A 17,742-nucleotide genomic window follows, 5' to 3' on the forward strand; every position below is an offset into this window, starting at 1 on the left:
ACCGTGTCACAACCACTAGGGTGGTGAAGTCTTGGCCTTGTATACAATTGCCCTCTGGTGAGCATCGATTTCTCCCTTCCTCTCCTCTAAGTGCTTTGTGGTAGCATCTGTTCTGTCCGATGACCCCCCATATGGGTGATACAATGACTATCTAGATACGTGGTTTGTAGGTTTTAAGTTTTAACTACTAAGGAGGTCTGGTGACTTGAGCTCCAGGGCTATGTAATTCAAGAATTTTCGATTGGAGTCATCTTCTTGTTGTTACTGGACTGGTGTTGTGTAATCTTCATCAAATTTTTTAGGTGGAATAATCCGTTTATTTCCTGTGATTTGATTCTGATGATAGCTGCATGCTATTATTCTTGCTCCACTGAATCTATTCATGTTCGTGTATAGTAATCATCTGTTTGGCGATATGTGACCATGGCGTGATAAAAAATACACATATTTTTTTCTCGTGTAGTTTATTGATCTTCTTCTTGTTCTGAATCTTTTTTTTACTGAGATGGATGGTTACTAGTAGTAGCTGACCCCTCATGTCTTCCCTTTGGAAGGCAAAAGACTAAAAGTTGATGATCCTTTGATTCCCTGGTCCGATTCAAACTATTCTGAATCTCTTCACCATTCTTAAATTGCTGGAGTAAAATTTACAAGTCCACATGTGATATTATGCAATTCGTTGACCAGCACTTTTCCTTCTAATTCTCGGATTTCGTCATTCAGAGATTGGTGCTGACACCACTTTGCTGTTTGCAAAAAACAAACTAGTAGTAGCTGACCCCTCAAGTCTTTCCTTTGGAAGGCAAAAGACTAATAGTTGATGATCCTTGATTCCCTGGTCCTATTCAAGCTATGCTGAATCTCTTTACCATTCTTAAATTGCTGGAGTAAAATTTACAAGTCCACATGTTGACCAGCACTTTTGCTGGTCCTCTTAATTCTCGGATTTCATCATTCAGAGATTGGTGCTGACCACTTTGCTGTTTGCATAAAACAAACTGGCGTTGCAGCTTCAACTTGGAAAACGTGTTGACCGACCTATGTGGCATGGACGGTCGATAAGGCTAGGGTCGTTGCCATCGTCAAGGACCTGCTTACTAAGACAGAATGACCCAAGGATCCATCTCAGCATTGATCGCTAAGCAGAGGAAGGTTTAATCCCACCCCGGCCCCTTTCCCTGCTTGTTTGATTTGACTTAGTGTTGTCTTCTCATGGAGTTTGTATTGGCTGGGGTTGCAGAATTGGAGCAACGGGAAGCAAAAGGAGAAGGTGAACAACACCACGACAAGCTCATTGCCGAGTTTCCCAAGCGCTTCTGGGTAACTTCACTGACCCAGATCTTCTTTCTCCTATTACTTGCTGATGAGCTCTGAATCTGTGTGTGGTGCTTGTTGATTGGTGTGTAATCTTTTGTTTATGATGTGCGGTTTGAGGCGATATGCAGAAATGAATGTATGTTCTTGTTTAAGCTTTCCCTTCTGTAATGTAGATGTTGCCTCCTTCCCCAGTGGATCTGAAGACCTCGAAGTATTTGATGTGGTCGTAGTTTAAACTATTTTGTGTTTCTCTTCTGACCATGTTTAGTATAATTTCTGTAGCACCAGACCTTGTTTTCATGTCAGCTTTGCCATCTTTTCATCTATCCAGAACTTGTTAGATAGCTACATCATGTAGCTCTTTTATATATGACCCAATCCAATGATGTACTGTATAGTTCCAGGAATAAAAAATATCTGTATATTCATGTAAGCTCGGTTTCCCTCTTGCTTGTTTGGTGGCTGCATACTCAGCTTTGTTGCGTTCTTTGTGTGGTTAGCACTTGTTAATGCAACTATCTTTAAATGTATGTCTTTTCTCACTTAATTAATAAAACAGAACTACATTTGTCAATGCAAGTGGACTTTTAGGAAGCTTTTTTTCCCAGTTGTGTCTTGCTTAATTATGCATAGGCAGTGCTTAACCCTATGTATTTTCAGGTTCAAAGCAATATCGGTGTGCAGGCCACAGATTCCAGTGGGGTGGATGCTATGCTCGGCTTTCCAACCGGCTTCCACTACCTCCTTTCCTCTTGCCGCCGTGCGGCCGCGGTGGTGGTGATGACATTCAGCCTCGGCGACACCCCACTCCGGTGAGCTCTTCAGGTTACCTCCTTCCGCCTCTTCTTTGTGGTACCATGGCCTGGAGGCATGGATCTTCTGTGCCCCGCCTTTGTGCGGGGTACCTCCTATCTATCTAGCTTAACTCAATTTTCGTTTCTGGTTTTGCTTAAATTTCTACCAGATGCATTGTCTAGTTGTTATTACTTATTAGTCTGCTTGCTTAGTCGTGATTGTTTGATTAGGAGTAGGGGACACTTTTAAGGACTGCTTGCTTATTTTCCTTGGTTTAGGCTTAAGAATAAGATGATAAGAACAGAATATTCTTATGCTAATAACCTCTTTTGCGTCACAGAGGATCAAAACGTTGAGTCTAAAATGTTTTGGTAGTTGATGCTAGGATTCATGATTTTCTCAGGAAATATGGATGCATTCATGTTAATTCGAGGGAATAAACCTGATTTTGCATTTATGCTGTTATGTAAACTTGGTAATTGGTAATACATAATGGATGTGTTGTTAAGTAATGCATGTTAGCTTGCTGGGATATTTTTCCTTTGCATCTACCAAATTTGTTCAGTATTGTCATGTTGGATACTAATTGCAACTCGACGGGTGTACAGTTATATACATTAAATATTAGTAGAAAAAAGGTTGCTTTTCTCATCTATCGGGTTGATTTCGTCTGCACAGCCTCGCTGCCATGGATCGTTATGTGGTTCGCTAGCTAGTTAGTTGTGCCTAAATAGACTTGCATCAGCTACTTGATCATTTTGCACATATTTTCAGGTCAATGATGAGCTTACCACTGGTGGCGGTTGTCTCGGACAGAGCCTCTCCGCGCAACCCGGAGTTGTTGCTGATGGTGAAGGCTCTTGGCGGTGGTGGTGCTGCTTCTGATGGGCACACCTGATCCTCCCACGCTTGGCTTGCCCCCATCAACACGTCACCACCACCCCCTTGACTCCGGTTCTTCTCCACCGAGAGAAAGACCGCCATAGTACCAGAAGGTCGCCACCAAACTTGTTCTTCTCATTATTTTCTTTGTCGTTGGGCTACTTGAGTATTTAGTGTACAGGGGGGCAACAAGTTTGTCAGAGTTAAACATCATACATAGGTTTTCTTCATATCGAACTGGAAATGTGATTTTCTTGGTTGTTCAGGTACTTGCGTGTATCGTGACTATTTTTTCTCTTGGCAGGAGCTAACTATAACTGCATGCAATTTGGTATACACTTGTAAAAATGAAGATTGGAAGCCATGCATTTACACTGAACACAAACACCACTTTCAGAATTACCGTCAGTTACCCATATGCACTCCTCAAGTCCTCAGTTCACTTTCAAATATCGTGCACAAGAATATATTCCAAAAATGTATGCGCAAGAACTGCCGATCCATTTCTGGTGTCAAAATTCTTATTAGGCCTTTCCTAACATTTATATTTCTCTGAGTTAATAGCACATCCTCACCAATAGTCAAGATTTTTTTCCTGCTAAGTTTTCTATAATCGGTTGTGTTAAATTGTTATAGAGTTGATTAATCATTAATGACTAGCTGATGGGGAAGCAATTTGTTTGGTTTAAAGTGATTATCAGACCTCCTATTTTTCTATATCTCTATTTTATAAGATTAGCTTAACTTAATAATTGAAGCCGCGGACATGTTGTGCATTCAAATAATCAAATCAAGTTCTGTTATCTCATGTAACCATGGAGATAAGATGTCAAATGGAATGATAACGAGTTACTTCGTGGTCCATGCTCGCAAAATTGCATGTCGTTTGCTAACATTTGTGACATACCGATCTTGGTTGATATAATCAGCCATTTTAGACATCAACAACCCACGTACTTGTTGGAATGCATAAACTTTTACATCTAGATGTGGAGACCTTTTATATCTTATATAGTTGGAGTACGGATCTAGTGAGGATAAATGACTTCATATTTCCACATCATTATTTACTGAGTGCCCTTAGAGTATAAGGCACACGGTTTTGTTTGAATTGTTGTTAACTTTGGAGCTACCTTTGCAGGCTTCCACTAGTTTCACTACTTCCGCTCTCCCTACCGTGCGAAGGAGGCAAGTTTACCGCTACGCAACCGTGGCAATGGTGGCCTCATCTTTGACTGCGTGGTTTTGGTGAGTCTCTGGTTCTTCCATTCTGTCATGTACGTGCTCATTACAGAAAATGCCTATGGCTTGTTGGCTTGTTTGAAATACTGTTGGCTTTTTTTTGATCAAATAATATTAGGTTTGTGATTGCTGTTTTGCATAAGACGTAGATGCAACAATATTTTTGCATCTGTGTCACTTCAATCGTGGAGTGCAACTTTTGCTTTGTTGATTAAATGAACCATAAACTAGTATCCTTTCATCTATGTGGAAACGGATAGCCAATTTGCAGAGCTAAGTGCTCTGGTATAGTGGTGATTATTTGCATTGAAGGTTGGCGATAACAATACACAGTTCTCCGTGCCACACAGATTTACTCTGCTGTGATGGCCTTGAACAATCTGCTACATCACAAATCTCTAGAAGTGGTGGTTGCCTGTTTTTGCTGTTGTTATGTTCACTGACAACATTACCAAGATACACATTTCCATATATACATTTACCTACTGTCGCTAGCCGATCTTGGCCTGTTTCCTCCTATTTGCATGTAGTTATTTTTGTGAGTGTAGTTTTGGAACATCGTTGCTTGGCTGGAATGATGAACCAATTAGATGTACGAAGTCACCTTGTGAGCTGAAACCTTCTGAGGCATATATTCTGTCTGACCAAGCCAATCTTCCTTCATTTGCAGAGGATATGTTCAGTGACCATATCTCTAAGCACACACTTCACATACATTTCTCTACTGTCAGTAGCTGATCCGTTCTTTGTTTCTTCAAGTTGCATGTAGTTAGTTATGGTGTTGTAGAATCATAATGGATTGGCTGGAATGATTAACCAATTAGATGTATGAGGTCACCTTATGAGCTAAAACATTTTGAGGCATTTATTCTATCTGACCCGGCCAATCTTCTAATTAGTACTATTTAACCCCAAATTGCATTACCTATTTCGTTCTAATTTTCTCTTCAATTCAGGTGCTATGCACGTCTGCCATCCGAGGGTTGTCAACTGTCGCGAGAAGAAGTGTGGCCACAATAATTAGGTGAGCAGTCTGGTACTTCTACATGGACTACTTGCAACGGCCAGCGTCAGGTACACTTCCGTGCTCTTCTACAACAATGCATTTTTGCTTGTCCTCCGCTGCTCCAGCCCTGGCATCGGTGCGTGCTCGAGAACGTCCTATCTTCTCTGTTCTACTCCTCTTCTAGGAGACATTGAAATGTGGTCTGTATTTAGCTGAAACATAGATATTTTGAGTGCATCTGCTTCGATCCTAGTTGTGCGGGATGTCAAATGCATTTTATGAGTGCTGGCATAGGATGCTTATTCAGTTTGGGGATTACAATGAACTGATGCTGTTGGTAGTAGCTACAATAAAAAATTAGAAATGTATGTTTTTGTTTATTCCTGAAACCATTTAATCAATTTGGTACCCAATGTCCTGTAGACAACCTATCTATATGTCTGCAAATGTTCAGGTTAAACAAGATATTGTTTCTTCATCTATGTTTCGCCACATACTTATGTCCAAGGTTTTAAGTAAGGTTGTTCTAACCATTTCATCAAGTTTCGAGATGATGCTTTCAGACATAGTTGCTAGAGAAGCAATACCACAAGGAGTATAGAATTTATCTCTCATGTTCTGGAAAGGGTGCTACTGTAGAAAATAGGGACATGTGGTTGATCTTATTAAACAAGTAGTAGACTAGCTGATGACACAATACAGAAAATGTCTATGGGTAGTTGGTTTGTCTGAAACACTATTGACTGGTTGATTTTGATAGATCAAATACTGTTAGTTTTGTGATTTCTGTTTTGCATCAGACTAAGATGCACTAATATTGCCTCTACTATATCACTTGAGTCATGGAATGCAACATCTTGCCCTGTTGATTAAATGAATGAAATTGCTGGAGCTTTCATAGATTGGTATACTTTAATCTATTTGATTTTACATGTCAGGTGCAAAGTTGATGTTTATATGCCCGGTCCTTGGGTATATCAAGAAGTGGATTCCGGTCCTTGGTGTGTCGAGAATTCCTGCGGCAGCGGCAATGTCAATGGTGTCCACCCCTCTGATGTTGTCCTTCTCGAAGGTAAAATCCCTCCTCTTCCTCTTCTTAGCTCCGACTTTAGGGTTTTTTCAAGTTCCTGATTTAGAATGGAACAACCATATGCACAGTGATGCATTCAAGAAATCGAGTGTATTTATGCTGAGATATTGAAATATGTAGTGCATCTGGTTTTAAGTTTTGGATTGTGAGGTTGATCTGCTTGAGATTGGATGATTGCATAAGGGTTGCAGAAGTATGCATTGATAGATGCAGCAGCGAGAATTACAAGTTACAGCACAAGTAAAAATTGCTTGCTGTGTTATTCTCTTTGAAGGATGCTCCTGATTTTCATTAGCCAGTACATCTTGCAAGAAAGAGCTTTTTTGATGAAGAAGCATGATGCGTGAACTTTTGCTTACATTTTTGCCTTTGCATACACATAGTGCGCCGATAGTATACCTGGCTGTTGAAGTTTGTCGTATACCATTGTTAGCCAATAATGTTCTGCATGGTTATCTGTTTATGGCGCTTCTGGACAGGTTGTGTTCTGATAATCTATAGCCTGGACAACCAAATGATTATGTGTAATTTTTTTGTTTGCATTGTTTCATGTGACTTCAAATAGTTCACTAACTTGATATGCGCTTCCGTGTTGCTACTACTTTCATGGGGTTTGTCAGTGACTATAGACGTACTTTATTAGTACCTGGCCAAGTTTCGTTCTCTCTTTGTTGGACAAAAGCCAGATTTGCCTTTTCATGTTGGTTGGTGAAGACCCTGGTTGTCGGGTTTTGACTCGATGAAATTTACCAAGATTTGGTTTCTAAAAGGGAAATTTACCCAGATTTAGTTTCCCGATAGAGAACAAACCATGATGTTTACATGCAAAGTAATTCCACATAGGTGCCACTTTTTTTGAGAATACTTGTTTGCATGTAGATGCACTGTGCTGCCATGCCGTGTGGGTCAGTACATAATCATAGTAGTTTCTTAATTTTATGTTGTCTTGGAAGTGAACTTCTTTTCATTTGGTTACTGATAGATAGTATCTGGACATCTGCTATCCGTGTATGAAAACACCAGTTAGCTAGCAATGGACCTCCTTTATGTATCGCGCTACTCCTGGAGATTAGTTTCCTTGATGGTTCAGATTGTTGTGTTAATTTTGTACTACATGATTGAGGAGTGATGACGTGACTAGTTTGGTATGCTGGAAATTAGCCACATTGTATTTGTTACGCTGCCATTTGTTTTAGATTATTCATGTACTGGCTGTACATGTTGGAGAAAACAGTTTCAGCTTTTTTGCTTAAGCTACTTGATCACATTACTGTAGCCCTTTGCCCTACTACCTGTACCTATAACTTCCTCTTTGTTATTTGCAGGGTTGGTCTAGTGCTTGGGAGGTTGACGTGTTGAGGATGACGGGGCACGGCTCTGGTCCACCGCCACATGGTCTTTCTCTGCAAAGAAAAGGATTCTGTGCGTGCAGATTGTGTTGTACAGGGAAATCACCACAAGATGGTTTAAAACAGCCATCCAGGCATTACCTTCTGAATTAGGATTCCTTTTTCTTATGTATTCCTTGTGCATTCATTCCTTTGACGTTTGCATGTAGCTGCTGTGGCTGATAGAGAACGGATGCCAAGCGGCTCGGCATATGGTATTTGGTCAGTGGCACCACTCTAATCCAGGAACCTGCCAGCAGACGGCATTTGGGTAGTAGGAGGATCAGGCGGTGGCGCATGAGCAAGGACGAGCCTGGAGATGAGCTGGCCAGTCTGCAACTTATAGAGAGTTGGCTGGTCTATAACTTATCGAGAACTTGCTTGTGTTGTTGTGAGAGAGGAACTTGGTGCGGACATGCAAGCTGCATGGTAGTCAAGTAGAAAACCTGAGCATGGACATGCATACATAGGGCTGTATTGTCTAGGTGATTTATTCATTCATTTTTTTTTTTGAAAACATGAAAGTAGCAAATGAAAACAACACCAGGTTACATGAATTGCTGCTCCCTATCTGTTGGTTGGTTTTTTGAAGTGGAGATATATATTTGCCTTTGTCTTGAAAAATGAGCATGCATGTTGGATCGGTGCAGCATATGGCCTGCTGTTGATTTGAACAATTCAAGTGTTCTGCTGTGCGATGTTGGTGCAGAATATTTTGACGCCCAAATGTAAACTGTGACAATCAATAAATATTTTCTTGCCTGATGCTTGAATAGAGGTGGCATTTTGCTCCCACGAATCATCAAGAGCTATGTTTTGTGAATAAAGATCAAAAGAACTTATCATGAGAACTCAATAGACCTGTATAATAAAATCATGGTACATTTATATGTTATTAGTGAAAACCATTACTCCCTTTGGTCCATAATACTTATTGCGGAAATGAGTGAATAGGCACACTAGAATGTGTACTACATATATGCGATTCAGCGGTAAGTAGTATAGATCGGAGAAGTATTAAAAATAATGGATAGTTGTGGTACATGTACAACCTTGTAAATATGTGTTGTGTGTCGTGAGCGTGGCGTAGGCGTAAGCTAGAAGACATTGTAGCTTTCTCTCGGAGGAAGTATAAACAAACACATCCATCAGGTCCATGACTGGGAAGGTAAATGAATGCTTGGTCAGAGAATGAATACAGGTAAATGAATGCTTGGTCAGAGAATGAATACAGATGACCCATCGGGAATGAGACAAGTTAATTAACACCAACGCCTCGTTATACGGTCTGGTTTCGTTTTGCCAAGCCATGTCAGCCATCCATGTGCATGTTGCATCCCAGCCGTCCGTCCATTGTTTCACTCGGATTGCCCCATCTTTCCCGCATGAGAATCTAAACATTAGCACCCCATATCTTCACATCTAGCTCTATAAGTAGAAAGCCATGGCCACGCAGCCGCGCGTCGGCTATCGCGTGACTTGTGACTTTGGACTTTGGCGAGGCGAGGCGAGGCGACCCTGTCGTCTATGGTCGAAGAGAAGGTCGGCCGGTCAGCGTGCTGAGCTCTTCAGCCCAATTCAATCGAAGCGGCGGGCTCTTGTTTTTCTTCTCCATTTGTTTTGCGGTCGTTTGGTTTTGGTTGAGGGGCGGGCCGGCCGGAGACGACCTTGTGTCTATGCATGGACGGCGGCGACGCGATTTAGGGTGCATCATCGCGAGTCAGCTGGATGGATATGCCCCGTGCCTTCCAAGCCGCACGTCTCTGTGCAACACCGGTGCTCCACAAGTACCTCCTACCATCGCAATCTCCCGCTCGTACGACCTCCGACGAAGACGGCACCACCTAGAGCTCCGTTGTTTCCTTTCAAGCTGCGCGCCACCGAGTGGCACCGCTGCTCCACACGATGAAACGAGCGGGTCCTGAAGTGGATAGGAAGGGGAAATCGGCTTTGATCGACATGGAACCGGCTACTGTAGGTTCAGAAAGAGTAGTCCATGTTTCCCAATGGGAACGACCTGAGCTCGGTTGGGTAAAGGTAAACTGTGACGCTGCCTTTACTGAAAATACGTTGACTGGAGCATGGGGTGCTGTGGCAAGAAAGCATGACGGTTCGGTGGTTTTCTCAGCCTGGGATGTAATCCCTCATTGCATATCTGCTGAAATGTGTGAAGCTATTGCTTGCTTGGAAAGTCTGAAAGTTGCAGCAAAATTCACCACTGAAAATTTAGTTTTTGAAACTGATTGCAGTTCTCTTATAAAGATCTTTGATCCAGGTGCTACTGATCGTTCGGCAGTGAGTATCATCGCAAATGATTTCAATCATCTGAAGCCGGAAGGGAGAAATACAAAGCTAGTACACCTTAGCAGGAAAGCAAATGTGGTTGCCCATAGTCTGGCTCAACTAGGACATAGAGAGTTGTGTGGTGGTGTTATGCAAGGCCAGGTTCCATCATGTGTGATGGAGCTTGTCGTGCAAGATTGTAAGAACCAGCTACCTATTGATTAATACACAACTCCCATTTCAAAAAAAAAAAAAGTCCAAATCAAGTAAAATCGACCAAGCAGTTTATCCATAGACGAACCGATCATGAATTAACAATACATGATCAACACGAGGAGCATCAGCAGAAGGAGATAGAGAAACGCAAAACTTCCCGAACGCCGGCCCACCTTGCCATCGTTTCTCTTCTCCTCCTCATTGCTGCAGGCCATGTCTTTGTTGGCTGAATCCATCGCTCCGCTATCGTTCTCCGTGTCCGTAACCTCACTCTTCTTGTCGTGTTTCTCATCGTCATCATCGTCATCCTCCGAACTCACAGCCTCTTTGTCCTCCTCCGTGTCCGTATCCTCGCCCTCCTTCTCGTGTTTCTCCTCGTCATCATCGCTATACTCCGAACTCCCGGCCTCCTCGTCCTCCTCCATGTCCAGAGGCTCCAGAGGACACACAATACCACCGAAGTAGACGGCGACGCCGTCACTGTCGGTGTCGGTGTCAGTGTCGGCGTCGGCGTCGGCGTCGGAGTCGGAGTAGCCTCCCTGCGGCGTCACGTAGAAACAGAACTCCTCGTCGAGCAACACCGCGGTCTGCAGCACCACCTCGGGCTTCTCAGCCGACAGCGTCGCCAGTAGAAGGTCCCGCGTGCCGATCTCGACGCGGGCGTCCACGGCACCCTGGCCAGCGTCAGCCTGGCCGACGAGGGAGACCTCGTCGACCCAGATGGGCTCATCGGGCCTCGGGGTTAGCCTGTGCCCGCAGTAGCCGCTCTTGGCCACCAGGCCCTAGCGGTACGCGGCTCGCTGCTGCTCGTCCATGGCCATGCCCTGATCCAAATCGCCGAGCACGAAGACGTTCCTGGGTGCTCTTCGTGATCGAACGAGGCCGGACGGAGCGCTTGCTTTGTGCACCGTGTAACGCAGCCGCCCTGCTTATATTGATCTCGGGAGGGCTTGCCGACTCCGACTCCGACTCCTGCTTATTTATTAAAACATGATGAATAGATCGGGTTCTCCCCCACCCAAGCGGCAAGTTGTCGTGGGAGAGGGCGGGGAACCGATCTATGAAAAACATGGAGGTGGAGGCGGCACTAGGTTTCCATTACACTTCATTTGAAACAGGTGTAGTATCTTTCTTACCTAGGAGTCTTGGCACTGAGTCAAAATGGCATTAAATTTTTATCATATTGCTTCACGAACTAACAACACATTAGTGCATAATATTTTGGAAAAAACCTGGGGCTCCAGATGCTCGAGATAAAATTTTGAGGAGCTTCCTAATGCTACCCAACTCTGGAAAAACAGATGTAGTAAGTAATATCTTCAATTCGTACCTAATTTTATTCACCAAATCATGGACCGAATATTTTTGAATTAAATCATACTCAAATGGATAATCCAAGTTACAATTTCCCTTTTATTGAACACAACCGATCTGTTACACTACTATCTCCGAATCAAGTAAAATCAACAACACAATTTAGCCATCGACGATCATCATGAACTAACAATACATGAGTGATATCACCAATACGAGGAACGTCAGCAGACAGAGAAACGCAAAAATTCCCGAGCGCCGGCCCACCTCGCCGTCGCTTCTCTCCTCCTCCTCGTAGCTGCTAGCGATGTCTTTGTTGCCTGAAATCACCGCATCGCTGTCCGTAGACTCGATCTCCTTCTCGTGTTTCTCGTCGTCGTCGTCATCGTCATCCCCCGAACTGACGGCCTCTTCATCCTTCTCCGTGTCCTCGCTCCCCTTCTCGTGTTCCTCCTCGTCATCATCGCTATACTCCGAACTCCCGGCCTCTTCGTCCTCCTCCATGTCCAGAGGCTCCAGAGGACACACAATACCCCCGAAGTAGACGGCGACCCCATAGTTGGTGTCGTCGCTCTCGGTATCAGCATCAGCACCGGAGTCGGAGTCGGAGTAGCCTCCCTGCGGCGTCACGTAGAAACAGAACTCCTCGTCGAGCAACACCGGGGTCTGCAGCACCACCTCGGGCTTCTCAGCCGACAGCGTCGCCAGTAGAAGGTCCCGCGTGCCGATCTCGACGCGGGCGTCCACGGCACCCTGGCCAGCGTCAGCCTGGCCGACGAGGGAGACCTCGTCGACCCAGATGGGCTCATCGGGCCTCGGGGTCAGCCTGTGCCCGCAGTAGCCGCTCTTGGCCACCAGGCCCCAGCGGTACGCGGCTCGCTGCTGCTCGTCCATGGCCATGCCCTGATCCAAATCGCCGAGCACGAAGACGTTCCTGTGATGTGCTCTTCGTGATCGAACGAGGCCGGACGGAGCGCTTGCTTTGTGCGCCGTGAAACGCAGCCCTTGCCCTGCTTATATTGATCTCGGGAGGGCTTGCCGACTCCGACTCCGACTCCGACTCCGACTCCTGCTCTGAGAGGAATCGTCGGTTACAAAGTAGGAACTGACTGTTCTACGATGAGTCCTACTTCTACTCTGAGAGGAATCGGTGGGATTTCGACTGTCGCTGACACATCCTGATTAGGATTCGGAAGGATGGTGCTGTTGGAGTACTACTAGTACAGTACCTTCTCCGTCTCCTGAATCTCCAAGGGCAATATTACAGCCATTGCTTTCCTTCGACAAACGTGTGTTCCGTGTTTACGTTTCGTGCGAGGCATTTATCCAGACCTATTTCCAACAGGAACACAGAGTTCGACTGGGAAAAAATTCAAAGATATCCATGGGCGGAGCTTTAGCCCGGCAGGCCCGGGCAGGCTTCGTCCCCTGTTGGCGTGCGTGCGGGGATTAGAGCTTACTAGGAAACAGGCCCGTGCGTTGCACCGGGGAAAACCAAATATTCAAGCGTTTCAGCAAACCATTTGTGTTGACATTTCTCCTCTTTTCAGCATCATTGATGGTGAACCAACATATGTATATATAGGAAAAGATGCACGTGTGTTGCACCAGGATAGAAAAAAAAAGTTGCGTGATGAAAAACAGAAAAAATTATTGAACAGGTTCTAGCCTAAGAGAACTTTAGTCATAAAATCAATTTTATAATTTTTAGAACACCAGAAGATAAAAAAAATGTTTAGGTGGAAAATTCATCGAGCAACTAAAGAAAAAATTAGAGTAAAGCTTCTGTTGGACTGTTCTGGTGGTGCTCGTGCTTGTTAGGTAGGGCGCATGCCAGGCCGCGGCCGTGCTCAATCTAGGTGTAGCAAACTTTCGTCGATCGCTGAGGAGGTCATAATCTCTATGTTACAAAGAGAAATCACATGATGAAGAGATTCTTTTCTTCCCTTATAATGTGTGATATTTTTTATTTTGGGATATGAGGATCCGTTGAGCACTTGACCAGGCCAATCTGCTCGTGGAACGCGAACATACACACTTAGAGAGAAGAACCATATATGATCTGTCTCTATGTGCATATGAGCGGCAATGCAAACTCGACAATGGATAGTAGAAGGTTGTTCCGACTTCTTAGGAAACCAGGACAAAGACACGTCCTTATATACTTAGCTAGCAACTGCATTTGCATATGAAACAGCAGATCTGTATGGAGTACTTGGAATAGTAATCAATCCAAAATAACATCCCCAAATTCTTAAGCGGTGGTGGAATTGAATATAGCATGACTTACGTGCTGAGGTTAAGTACGTGCAACTGGCTCCGGTACCGATGAGCAGGCCACTTCTGGTCGTGACGATTTGACAAAATCTGAAACCGTCTCCCACGGTTGTGGCAACTGGCAAGGCATCAGGCCAACGTCTTGGTCTTGTCGTGCAGACTCGTCTCCGCATAGGCATATTACGGTGGCGAGATAAATCTCTCTCATACGTGCATCGTCTCTTCGACAAACAGCAAGGATGAGGTAACCACTTTCGGCCGTGGTGTGCTTGGCGCTGTCTTGGACTCTTGGTCTGCCTCCCAATCACTGCGTCAAAGTCATAGTCATGACCGGCCTGCGTCGGACGAAAGTGTGGCGCGCTGCCTCTGCCCTTTGAGATGATATGTGTGATGGAAGAAGGAGGCCTCTTCATGAATCAGCTGACCCGCCCAATTCCACCAGCCGTCGAGCAGCTCAACCTATAGAGGAATCACCTCTACAGGCAGTTCCCCGATGCGCTATGGAACCTCGCCGCCCAGCCGCCCATCTCGTCAACCTGCGTTCCTCAAAACGTTTCAAAACGACGTCGGATCAAGTATTTGAGCGATGCTTCGTGCCGCTCTCCAGCCATGACCCCCCAAAACGCACCCAAACATTAAAATAACTCATTATTTTTATTTTTATTTCAATAGAGAGAAGAAATTTGTAGGTACAATTGGGGAAATTCAATTCGGCTCCCGGGTGCGTATGCTCCCTCTACCAAAAAAACATATTTCGAAATGTCAAAAAATTTGGATAAAAAATTCTACATGTACATCTCCATAATGTATGTGCATTCGCTAAGTTTCACGAAAAACCAATATTTTTTGTGGTCTATGTAAAAAGGAGAAACTTTATCTTGTGAAAAGCATTATTTTTAGCACTGAATTTTGTCTTTTTTACACACGTCACATGGTAATTCGATTTTTTATGAAACGACTTTGTGAGCGCGTAGCACGTGAAGATGTAAGTACAAATTTTTTGTTTCAATTTTTTTGAAATTTAAAATATTCATAACATGCATTTCAAAATATAGGGAGCATATGCACCCATGTTCCAAAACACCACTCCCGTACAATTGAGATTTTCAAAGTAGTGCAACATATTAAAATAAATTAAAGAGAGAAGTCCAATTTACCTCTCTAAACTTGTCTCAAATTTCAGCTTACAACTCTCAACTTTATTTTGATTCAACTTTCAACCCTGAATTCTAAAAATGGTTCATAATCACCCCTTGCATTATTTTAAGCCGGGTTTTCTTGTCAGGTAATGTATTGTATTGGTAAAATAGTGCGTACATGTATTCTATGTCTTTAACTCTTCATCTTCAACTCTATGCTTCATCTTCAACTCTTTACCCGTCGGAATAAAAAATCCTCCCCCGCGGCTCGCTGCGCTGCGTGGTGGTTGCCCCGTGTTGGCGGAAGGCTGGGCACGACAGGTGATGTAGAGGGCAGACCCCGGGTATTATTGTTCGATGGAGGAACCCCTATGTGGTTGTGATGACCCACAAGTATAGGGGATCGCAACAGTCTTCGAGGGAAGTAAAACCCAAATTTATTGATTCGACACAAGGGGAGGTAAAGAATACTTATAAGCCTTAACAACTGAGTTGTCAATTCAGCTGCACCTGGAAAAGCACTAGCAACAGGGGTGATGTGAAAGTAGCAGTGATATGAGAGCAATAGTAACAGTAACACAACAGCAGTAATAGTAATATGAGAGCAATGGCACCAGAAGACAGTTGATACTACTTCCAATGACATGTAGAACGAGTATATGATGATGAAATATGGACCGGGGTTCCCAGCTATCTACACTAGTGGCAACTCTCCAATAACAAGTGTTGGGTGAACAAATTACAGTCGGGCAATTGATAGGATTGAAATAGCATTAAGACAGAATATCAAGATCATTAATCATGTAGGCATGTTTTCCAATAATAGTCGTACGTGCTCGCAATGAGAAACTTGCACAACATCTTTTGTCCTACCAGCCGGTGGCAGCCGGGCCTCTAGGGAAACTACTGGATATTAAGGTACTCCTTTTAATAGAGTACCGGAGCAAAGCATTAACACTCCGTGAAAACATGTGATCCTCACATCACCGTCATCCCCTCCGGTTGTCCCGATTTCTGTCACTTCGGGGCCATTGGTTCCGGACAATGACATGTGCATACAACTTGTAGATACAATCTAAGCAATAAGTATAGAGCTCAAATCTAAGATCATGCCACTCGGGCCCTAGTGACAAGCATTAAACACAACAAGATTGCAGCAACAATAACTTCATAAACTTTGTAGATAGACAATCATAATGTAACAATTCGTCGGATCCCGACAAACACAACACCGATTACATCAGATGAATCTCAATCATGTAAGGCAGCTCATGAGATCATTGTATTGAAGTACATGGGAGAGATGATACCAACTAGCTACAGCTAGAACCCGTAGTCCATGGGGGAACTACTCACGGAGCATGATGGAGGCGATGGCGTTGATGGAGATGGCTTCGGGGGCACTTCCCCGTCCGGCAGGGTGCCGGGATAGAGACTTCTGTCCCCCGAATTGGAGTTTCGCGATGGCGGCGGCGCCCCTGGAGTCTTTCTGGAGTTTCGTCAAGAGTTACGGTGTTTTTAGGTCGAAAGGGATTTTATAGGCGAAGAGGCGGCGCAGGGGGGCACCTGGGGGCTCCCCACCACAGGCCGGCGTGGGCCCAGGCCAGGCCGCGCCGCCCTATGGTGTGGTGGCCCTCTGGCCCCTCTCCGACTCTTCTTCGGTGTTCTGGATGCTTCCGGGAAAAATAGGAGGTTTTGTCTTCGTTTCGTCGAATTCCGAGAATATTGCCCGAACAGCCTTTACGGAACCAAAAACAGCAGAAAACGAGAAGCGGCACTGTGGCATCTTGTTAATAGGTTAGTTCCAGAAAACGCATGAAATCATCATAAAGTGCAAGCAAAACATGTAAGTATTGTCATAAAACAAGCATGGAACGACAGAAATTATGGATACGTCGGGGACGTATCAGGTTGCCATGGCCTCGTTCCAGGGAGGAAGACGATCATGATGAGGCATGAGGTGATCATACGATATGGAGAGAGAGAAAGTACATGTACCGTGTATGTCAGTATATAGGAAGAAAACCCGCTAACTGGAAAGAAAAACCGGTTCAAAACTTGTCAAAAAGGGTAGAAGTTCAATTCCAAACGATTTATAGAATTTAGGGTTGAAGATTAAACAAAAGTAAAGTTGAGGGTTGTAATTTGAACTTTGAGACGAGTTTCCGGGGATAAATTGAACTTCTCTCTAAATTAAAACATAAAAACTGCGAAAAATATGTTCAAACTAATTTTTAAACTACTTCTTCTTTGATGGCCCCGCCTCATCGTCTTCACGGAGGCGCTTTCTGCTCGTCACCTCTTTCGAAGAGGTTGTGGCGTTCGACGCGTCGGAGGAGCTTGTGTCCCCCTCCGACGAGTAGTCTTTGCTGTATTCGTCGTCATCGATGCTCGCTGGTTTCGCCTCCGCCTTCGCCTTTGCCTAGGCCCTTTGCCTCCTTCTTTGCCGCCGCCACTTCCTCAGCCGCCTCCTCCGCCTACAGCCGTCTCCACCTGGCATCTCCATCCTCTTCCTCCTCCTCCTCATGGCCATCGTTGGCCTCCCAATCCTCGTTCTGATCGTCCGTCGGCGGGGAATTAGAGCTGCTAAGTGTGGAAATTATGTCCCATCAATGGCGCCATTCGATCGGCTTCCCCTCGCTATCGGTGTCCGATGACAAAGAGATCTTGCTCCTGGTCAGAGAGGAGAGGAGAGATGAAGGGCACCGGCCGGTTGGAGATAGGAATGCGTAGACATAGGGATTTTATTGAGCGGAGATGAATGGCGGGGAAGATATCAAAGAAGGCAGCGGT

General features: G+C 44.5%; 1 long non-coding RNA gene and 3 other non-coding genes across 6 annotated transcripts; all 4 read left to right on the forward strand.

Annotated features, from left to right (window-relative positions):
- Window positions 1-7,863, forward strand: LOC124684689. 3 transcript variants are annotated; one of them, XR_006997115.1, is made up of 9 exons: window positions 1-57; window positions 1,011-1,152; window positions 1,241-1,320; window positions 1,978-2,142; window positions 2,887-3,107; window positions 4,136-4,271; window positions 5,193-5,378; window positions 6,181-6,314; window positions 7,658-7,863. It is a non-coding gene; the product is annotated as an uncharacterized LOC124684689 (long non-coding RNA). The 3 variants fall into 3 exon arrangements; XR_006997113.1 differs by having other exon boundaries at window positions 4,136-4,242; window positions 7,658-7,861; XR_006997114.1 differs by having other exon boundaries at window positions 1,978-2,129; window positions 4,136-4,242; window positions 7,658-7,861.
- On the forward strand, window positions 4,507-4,626 carry LOC124685506. Its single transcript, XR_006997492.1, has one exon. It is a non-coding gene; the product is annotated as a small nucleolar RNA snoR86 (small nucleolar RNA).
- On the forward strand, window positions 4,800-4,891 carry LOC124685524. The gene has a single exon (XR_006997511.1). It is a non-coding gene; the product is annotated as a small nucleolar RNA Z266 (small nucleolar RNA).
- Window positions 5,034-5,125, forward strand: LOC124685523. The gene has a single exon (XR_006997510.1). It is a non-coding gene; the product is annotated as a small nucleolar RNA Z266 (small nucleolar RNA).
- Window positions 7,864-17,742: the final 9,879 nt, after the last annotated feature.

Source organism: Lolium rigidum, chromosome 1 (genome assembly GCF_022539505.1).
Source record: "Lolium rigidum isolate FL_2022 chromosome 1, APGP_CSIRO_Lrig_0.1, whole genome shotgun sequence".
Classification (NCBI taxonomy): Eukaryota; Viridiplantae; Streptophyta; class Magnoliopsida; order Poales; family Poaceae; genus Lolium; species Lolium rigidum.